Consider the following 9,571-nt stretch of genomic DNA (forward strand, 5'->3'; position numbering starts at 1 on the left):
GAACAACTGAAATATGGGATTGATTCCCCAACAATTGTGTAACTCAGCTATCATCTTGACCAATTCTGTGTGGCTGGGATGACAAAATCGTTCCTTAAAAGCCACTCCATGGGGTTAACTATGGACTTGTGGAGATAACGGATGATCCCACTTTCCTTATGATTGGACTGGATGATGCACTCGGGATGCTTTTATCTCCTGAGACAAGTCTTCTCCCACTTGCCAGCTTTAATACAATCACCTTTTCGCACCAAAGACATCTCAAGAATTATTTCTTGGCCGTGGGCTCAGGACCCCAATGCTGCTCAAAACTATATCACTTGACGAGGCCATACTTACCTGTTTGTCTTTATGCCTTGTGATTTCTTTTTTTTTTTTTTGAAACTGGACATTTGAATATTATAATGGCATTCTGGACATCATATTCTCCTTCTTGTCCATGGTTTGCTGTCCTACGGATTGTTGAGAGCTGTAATGATCCATTCTTCAGTGACTTTTCTCAACTATCTTTGTAGAGACTTTATTCCTTGATGTGTATAGTCACTGAAGATTGTTCATCACCTTACATTCGGCTAGTGAGCTTGTGCTTTGGTGTTTTGACAGAGATTTCCTTGAATGCCAGGAGAATAAGAGAAAGAGAACAAAACCTTCTCTGAGTCTTGGCAGACTGTCTCTGTGGTGGGCACTCCTTCAACATTGAGCCAGGCTTGCACTTTGCTGAGGGATCAACAGGCTTGGGGTCTGAGAGTGTAGGGGCTCCTCGGATGTTTTCCAAGCAGCCTTGTTTTTCCACTGCATATGCGTGTGGCTTTCTAAATTCCTCAGTATATAGAAGGGCTTTGAAATCCCCTAATTTCCCTAAGAACCTCTTCCAGGCTTTCCTTCTCCGGTTTTAGGATGGCTGTTGCACTTTTCACGGACAATCTTCGGCCCCAGGCGGTTGTTATGTTGCTCCCTCACATTCTGATGCTTCCACAACACCCACCACGTTTCCAGCCTGGACGAGTTCCAAGCTAATGAAACAGAAACAAGTGCCATGTGTCAGAACTCCAGGCCCCTTGGACGGATTAGAGCACAAGTACCCATAGTTTGTGACCAGGGCCTGCTCTGCTCCTTCTAGAATCTGAGGCCAGGGTCCCACACTGGATTTGTGGGCTGCCCACCTTCAGCCCTGCCCCTAGCTGGGGAGGGGCAGGGCAGGGGCATGTGGAAACACCACAGAACTGTCCTACCATTTTTTCTTTTTAAGATTTTATTTATTTGACAGAGAGAGACAGCAAGAAAGGGAACACAAGCAGGGAGAGTGGGAGAGGGAGAAGCAGGCTTCCCGCTGAGCAGGGAGCCCGATGCAGGGCTCGATCCCAGGACCCTGGGATCACGACCTGAGCAGAAGGCAGATGCATAACGACTGAGCCACCCAGGTGCCCCCGGTCCTACCATTTTGAAGTTGCCTTTTCCTTAACCCAGTGTTAATTAGCTTGGTTGCCATAAACTGTTTTTCAGAGTTCTGACAAAGTTGGCTCTGACAGTTTCTGGTTGTTTTTCAGTGTTTTTCTGTTGGTTGACAGGAAACAGGAGGTGCCTTCTCTGTCTTTTTCTGATGTCCCTCTGAAACCTTTGGGTTTTTTTGAAAAGTAAAATTTTAGGCCCAAATCATATTTTTTTTTAAAGATTTTATTTATTTGACAGAGAGAGAGACACAATGAGAGAGGGAACACAAGCAGGGGGAGTGGGAGAGGGAGAAGCAGGCTTCCCGTGGAGCAGGGAGCCCGATGCAGGGCTCGATCCCAGGATGCTGGGATCATGACCTGAGCCGAAGGCAGGCGCTTAACGGCTGAGCCACCCAGGAGCCCCAGCAAATCATATTTTCGTATGGTAAAAAAAAGATCTGTGAAGTAGTCTATTTCCAGGGATATTGAAAATGAAATAACTTCACATTTTCCACCCCTGTAACCTCAGAATTTTACAATATTGACATACTTTAAAAATTCAAACTCTGTTTCTATTACCCTTGTGTATTAGCCTTAAAAAGGGAATCATTTATCAAAAGAATCTTATTATAAAAATTGAGACAAAAGTATGAAATTCTAACAAATATGTGATGATAAACATGTTCTTGTATGAACTGGTATATGAACCCAACGTCAACCCGAGTCCTGAGAAGCAAAAACCCTCCACCTCCACATCTGCCCTCAGGAAAATGTCTTTACTGTAATATATACAGAGTATTACATGAATTATGCTCAGCACTGAGTTTTAAGATAGAATTTTGATGCCCATGTTAATACATTTGAGAACAAAATGGCTTTTGAATTACCAACATTTTGCCATCATGGGCCCAGGGTCCTGGTCTAATAATAGATATTGCAGAATATTTTATCTTATTCTGGCTGCTGTCCTCCCTTTCTGAGATTAGACAGAGACCCTCTGAGGAGAGAGAGGACAAGGAGACCAGGACGGGCCGCCTGGAAATCAGACTGTGACAACGTCTCCACGAAGAGCTGCACCCCGCCCTCTCTCGCTGCATCCTGGGCAGGGGTGCAGGACGACCCCAGACGGGCTTGAGGACCTGAGAGTGGGGATGACCTGTCCCCGCTCCCCAAACCCAGGTGCAGGAGCTGGAGCTGCACTGGGCCTCCTCGTTGGCTGAGAGATGGGAGACTGGACCGAGTAGCATGCACAGGTTTCCATTTGTCTTCACCAGACAACAGCATATATTTTGAACACCTTCAAGAACTGAGAAAGAACAAGAGGGAGAGAGGGAGAGAGAGAGATGCTATCTGAAAGCAGGGACACAACAAGAGGGACCACAGGGGGAGTGACCTAGACCGTACAGGGTGAGGACCAGGTCGGACACTGTGGACGCTGGGACAGATGTCACCGCAGACAAACCTGACACATTAGCAACGTAGATGCCGCCCCAGCTACCATGAGTGAGAACGAAGGGACAATCACTAGCTGGGTTTAAATGTCACTAAACGAAATCTAGTGCACGTACACCAAAATTACGCTGTCTGGCTTCAGGCAAAAGAGGCACCTCCTAACGTTTAAGGTGACAGAAAAAAAAAAATACTTCTTTTGCACACCTGGGCACATGCTTTATAAAATTAAAACATTTCTGGACTGGAAGAAATCTTAAAAGTTGTCTAGGGACGCCTGGGTGGCTCAGTCGGTTAAGCGTCTGCCTTCAGCTCAGGTCATGATCCCAGGGTCCTGGGATCGAGTCCCCCAGAGGGAGCCTGCTTCTCCCTCTGCCTCTGCCTCTCTCTCTCTCTCTCTATCTCGCATGAATAAATAAATAAAATCTTTAAAAAAAAAAAAGTTGTCTACTCCAACCTTGTCAGGTAGCCAATAAAAGAGCAAAAGCCTGGCGAGGTAAGGAGACGTGCACATACTGCGGCTCGAGTTAGTGGTACGGGCAGACCCAGGACCCAGGGTCCTGTCTTGCACATTAGACTTCTTTCCTCTGCATCACACAAAAGGCTGTATTTGTGTGAATGCAATACAATCATCATTTCAAAATAGAGGCAGCTCCATGTGAACTGTGAAGATACTCACACAGGCTTAACAGGTAGGCACGTTTGGCATGCCAGCTTATTATTCTTGCTTTCAGTGACTATTAAAAATATGCCCTCTGGGTGTTAGAAGTAATTTCTGCTTCTGGGCTTGCTAGAGGCAAGGAAAAGGACACTTTATTATCATCACAACTCAAAACAGTAGTTAAAGCCACTTTTGAATATTTTATCACCAACCTGTCTACTATATACTTTTAAATTAGTTAGGAAATCAATCTAGAGTAAATCTGACTTAAATCTGAAATGACAAATGTAGTTTGCAAAACTGCAAACTGCAACTAGAAGGAAATTATACCAGATATTTTCCCAGACAGTTTTAAAGATGTTTTGTTTTTTGATAGAAATGCTTTGATATATGCCATTTCAAAGTCTTATTATTAGACTGATTGTTCCAGATAAGAGTGAATAAAACCCTTTTGTGTCCTTCTGATTATTTGTTACAATTGTGTTTCCTTTGTCAACAAAGCAGAAGTACAAGCAAGTGCAAAATCTTACAAATTTTGTTCATTTTTTTGTATTTTATGTCATACAAATTTTGATAAGTTTTCTGATCTAATGACCTTCATTTCCTAACATCAAATCTGACATTTTTCCTATTTTTTTAAAGGTTTTATTTATTTATTTGACAGAGAGAAACACAGTGAGAGAGGGAACACAAGCAGGGGGAGTGGGAGAGGGAGAAGCAGGCTTCCCGCTGAGCAGGGAGCCCGATGTGGGGCTCGATCCCAGGACCCCAGGATCATGACCTGAACCGAAGGGAGACGCTTAACGACTGAGCCACCCAGGCGCCCCACATTTTTCCTATTTTTAAGCTTCACATGTTTCACTTGTGGCCCATTTTAAGCCATTTTCCCTAAAATTAATAAATGGATATTTTGTCTTCTGTAGTCATTTTCACTTAATTTAATTCTCTTTGGGGTATTTCTAGATGTCACCCATTTATTCTACTAATCACAGGAATCATAAATAACAGTGAACAGAAATTAGCATATGCAAATAATTTTTATACCCATCAGTACATTTGATATTCAAAACAATTTAGTGAGGTAGAAATCATTTTTAAAAATAAGGATAACAGTAGTAACAATAGAGTGCTATTGGTAGGCAAGTTTACTTATCACTCTCAATGAAAGATGAATTTTTTTAAAAAGCTCAGGGAGTTTAAATTGCCAAGGTCAAATAGCTGGCATTCCATATATATTTCAACTCAAATGTTAACAGAGAATATTATTTTAGAATAAAGCCATTTCAGCATAAACTTAAGAAAAACACTTAACAAATGTAAAGTGATAATAAAAAAATGTAATGTGACATTATTCAATCACGAATAAAGAGAAAAAAACAGGGTTAGCCAAATTGCCAGAAAGATGTGTCTCCACTTCTCTGACTCCTGCTGAGAGGCCACCACAGGCCTTAGAGAGAAATTAGATGCACTGTGCCGTCCCCATATGTTCTCCTGAGAGCAACATGGTGACAGGAGATGCTGATGAGAAAAATGAAGTCAATAATATCAGGAGTTAAACCTGTCCTGGGTGTGGTGTTCTAAAACAGACAGATATGTGCTTGTATAGACAGCTGCTAAAGCCCAGTGGTTAGACTTGAGCATATTTAACTTTTCTACATCTCTACTTTGAAAGAAGCGTGTATCAGGATTCTGCTTTTGGGTAAGATGCAGCAGGGTGCAGAACACAAATTCACAATACAAATAAATCTTATTTTATTTTATTATTATGTTATGTTAATCACCATACATTACATCATTAGTTTTTGATGTAGTGTTCCATGATTCATTGTTTGTGTATAACACCCAGTGCTCCATGCAGAACGTGCCCTCCTTAATACCCATCACCAGGCTAACCCATCCTCCCACCCCCCTCCCCTCTAGAACCCTCAGTTTGTTTCTCAGAGTCCATCATCTCTCATGGTTCATCTCCCCCTCCGATTTCCCCCCCTTCATTCTTCCCCTCCTGCTATCTTCTTCTTTTTTTTTTAACACATAATGTATTCAAATAAATCTTATTTTAAAGACACCAGAGCACTGTACATGCAACAGGGATCCAATGCACTGCATTCAAGAAAGGAAAGAACCCTTCCAGGCACTTCCTCTCACCTTCCCTCCTTTATCTTAGTCATAAGATTTATCATTGCCCACATTACACAGGGTGGCCACTTACCTGAAACCCTTAAATCCAAATATCTTTGTGAATTCAGATGTTTTCTATGTTTAGAAAAGCAACACAGTGGATATATTCTACTTCCATTATGCTCCTCATAGGACCTGGGGTGGCAACCCCAGATGAAGCACATTAGTAGTTCTGTAACAGAGATATAAATATTGACTGGAATTGTGATGAACAAAGGTTATAAAGAGTCTTTTGTTAATTCAAGCCAGGAGAGGCCAGATGAGTTACGACAAAACTTTTGGTTTTTTATTTCAGAATTGTGCCATACAGAGTGTAGAGATTTATGATATTTTTATTGTTGTCAGAGAGCATAGAGATATACGATATTTTTGTCATTGTCAGTAATTGCCTATATGCCCCACTAAAATGCAGGTCCTGTGGGGGCAGGGACCCTTCGAATGCGACAGTACATGACTCCTAAGGAGCTCTCAATAAATGAATGAATGATGCTTTGCAAAAGAAATGCCCAGGAAACAAACAAAAAAGGAGCTGCTTTGTCCACCACAAAACAAATCTGACTGCTTTTTATTTCTTCATCAGTCTTGAGTCACGAGTAACAAGACTTCAGCTCAACCCATTTGGGTGTCTCGAAAAGTTACAGTCCTTGTATATATTGAGACAATAACAACTGCAAATGTTTAATGTAGATGGAGCCCAGAGAATCATTGATAACGTAGCATTTCTAACATTTCCTACTTGAAAGGGGGGAAGTAATTTTGCTCATGAAGATGATCTCCATAAGAGCTCTTCACTTAAAAAGCACCATTTCTTCCTGGGGAATGACAGCTTATAAACAAAATACTATGAACTGTTTGTGTAGTAAAAATGCAAGGAACAGGGATCATCCCAATACACAAATATATACTAACAGCGCATTTAGCAAGAGAAAACAGGAAGAATATAAGAGTTACATTGTATCCATTTAAAAGACATTTCTTCATACAAAATATCTCAACTTTTCATGCTACTGCAATCTTTGTGTTAAATTAGATCTTGAGAGGTCACATAGAATTTATGCCTAAATCACATGGGGATGGAAAGTGGAAAAGCTATCTAGGAGTCAATTATTAAAATAAACATAAATGAGCACAATTTATAAAAATGCACCAATCAGCTAGTCTTCATCTTACCTTATGGTATGTCTGAGAGTGTATAAAGTCTGTTGCCAAGATACACAAATGCAGATAACACCCTTGACATTGTTCCTGAGCTCACAGGATGTGTTTTTCTTTCCTTAAGCAGCAAAAACAATACAAGACTGTCAGTTAGAGGCATGAGAGCACATTCTTCTGGTAATAAGAACTGAGACAGAAAAAGCACCAGTCTGAGCTGGTAAAGAAGGGTGGGGCTTGAACAGAACCTTCACTGCTGTTTAGAGTGTGGGTGAGTGGGAGCCACAGGGAAGGAAGTTTCCTGATGAAGGAAAAGCATATGCAAATCTACCACAGGGGAACCAAGCATGACAGAGGCAATGGCTTAAGCTGAAAGCAGCGCTCAGCTTTGGTTTCTGGTGTGGCCACTGTAGGAAGGACATGGCCAGGGATTAAGCATTTACGTCTCCCAGATCCTTCCCAGGGATTGTCACAGTACTTAACAACCTTGCTGGAGAAGTAGCTTGTAACTGAACAACTAAATTGTATATTCTGTTTGCCAACACAGACTTCTTCTGACCACACTGGTTTGGGGGAGGATCGGTAGGGGAAAAAATGCAGGATAGCTCTGAAACATGATTTAAATAGCATCATCCCCATGTAAAACGCACCTGATCCTGTCCACATTTGCAAATATCACCAGTGTTTGTGAGCATATCCGCAATGCTTTATACTGCTCTACACATCACGCTGCTTATAAAACCTGAGCAGAAAGCATGTGATGGGAAGGTGGTAAGGCAGTGTAGCCATCAAGAATGTGGCCTTGGGAATTTGACCAGTCCCAGAACAGCACTCACTGAATTAGTAATCATAAGCAAATGACCTAATTTGTCAAACCCTTAACGTATCTTACATGACAGTTATAGATAAAGCCAGAAAAGCATTCAGGACAGAGTTTGAGTTCAGTGTGTGTCAGCTGTTGGTATTATCACGTAATTGGCTCTACCGCCGAGTATTGTTCAAGAAATGGTTGGTGATAATTTTTAAATATTTTAAATTTCATTAGCAACATTAAAATATGACTAATAGAACTGTAATCACCTTGTCATTTTAATAATTTATATAGTCTTACATAATCTTCTGCTTCACAACAAAACCTACTGTTAAATGTCACATTTGTTATCCTACTACGCAGGGAGGAATTCATCCTCTGTGCTCCTCATCTTAGAGCCTGTTGCATGAGGTTGTCTATGCACAGAGAAGCTCGTTCACAAAACAGCCTTTGCAGATCAGCACACCTGCCCCAGTGACCTCAATGCCCATGACAGACCTTGGGGATGGTGGTCATTTTGTAGGAAATGGGTAGATTGAAGAAATAGGAGGTAATGAAGGTTGCTGCAAAGACTCATCTCATATTGCATCCACTGAAATCGCTTAAATGCCAAGTCTGGATGTTTCTCTGTTAGTAAACATTTCCATTTTTCTGAGGAATTTGGATATTGGCTTCAATTTGACCTTTATAGGAGAAAAGTATAGAGCTTTCAGGACTTGACAACATGGCAACTTCAACACAGATTTCTTAGAATCCTCATTTTGACACCAAAATATGTAGGACATGTCTCGCCCAGTGTGAAGGAAACATTTTTCAGATAGATGACAGTTTCAGCTGCCGGGAACAAAGTATGTTTCACCCTATCAGCAGCATGCCTCTCCTGCTCCTGGGTGCTCTGAAGGGAATATGTATGTCATGCATCCCATATTTTGTGGGAAAATCCCAACCACACACACCATGCCTTCTGACAATAAATCCATCAGTTCTCATGTGCTATAGCACTAAATAGACAGAAATGAGATTTTCATTATAAGATAGCAAAATCACATTATTTTCTATTCTCTAATATTAACCCACAAGTCTGCCTCAAGAAGTTTGCAAGAATTTCTGCTCACAGTTGTGAAGTGGGATTTATGTGTGTGGAATTCTCAATTTCTATAACCTTTAATTATTGTTAAATAGGCTGAGAATAAACCAAAATTATTATTTATAGACTTTCCTCAGTATGTACCCAATGCAGTTACCTTCTATGTAACTTGACTACTGCAAACTGTTGCAAGATTTCCCCTTAGTTAACCTTGACTCTATTGGCATCATCTGCAAAAAAACAAAAACAAAAACAAAACAAAAAACAAACAAAAAAACTAGCAACTAATTACAGGCATTAATATATTTTCTTATTGGATTTATACTGTTAATCCCTTTCCAAAGAAGGCTCTGAGGTAGCCTTTAAACAATTCCTTTCAATCAATAGAACAGCTTCATCTGATTTTTTTCTTAGACCTTCACAACAGCCCTATGAATGTATTTGTTACTATTGTGAGAAATTTGTGATTGAAAAAACTGTCAGAGTGGTCAGGTGACTGGTCCAAGACAATATGGCCTCCAAATTCCATAGCCAGAGCTCCAGTCAGGATTGGCTTAATCTGGATGCTCTACTGGATGCTTTCCACTCCACCATACTCCTGCACATAGGCAATATTGGAGATTTGTAAAAGATATAGAATAGGTTTTTCCTATGTAATTAAGCTTGAGTCCATCAGCGGGCACTCAGAATTACCGAGAATTTAAGAGCATGCTAAATTTATAGTCATCCTTACAAGCCTTAGGCCTTACTTTGTTCCACGTTACAAAGTCATCACAGGGAGGCTGGAACCAAACTCTTCCAAC

General features: G+C 41.0%; 1 long non-coding RNA gene across 2 annotated transcripts; it reads right to left on the minus strand.

Moving 5' to 3' along the window:
• Positions 1-1,669: 1,669 nt before the first annotated feature.
• On the minus strand, positions 1,670-7,649 carry LOC145722044 (uncharacterized). Of its 2 annotated transcripts, XR_014146081.1 has the most exons (5): positions 7,521-7,649; positions 6,889-6,991; positions 5,750-5,890; positions 3,559-3,669; positions 1,670-2,736 (listed from the first exon to the last, which is right to left on the minus strand). It is a non-coding gene; the product is annotated as an uncharacterized LOC145722044 (long non-coding RNA). The 2 variants fall into 2 exon arrangements; XR_014146080.1 differs by lacking the exon at positions 3,559-3,669.
• Between the last annotated feature and the right edge of the window lie 1,922 nt (positions 7,650-9,571).

The sequence above is a fragment of the Leptonychotes weddellii genome, chromosome 6 (genome assembly GCF_054177405.1).
Source record: "Leptonychotes weddellii isolate Sample4059 chromosome 6, ASM5417740v2, whole genome shotgun sequence".
Classification (NCBI taxonomy): domain Eukaryota; kingdom Metazoa; phylum Chordata; class Mammalia; order Carnivora; family Phocidae; genus Leptonychotes; species Leptonychotes weddellii.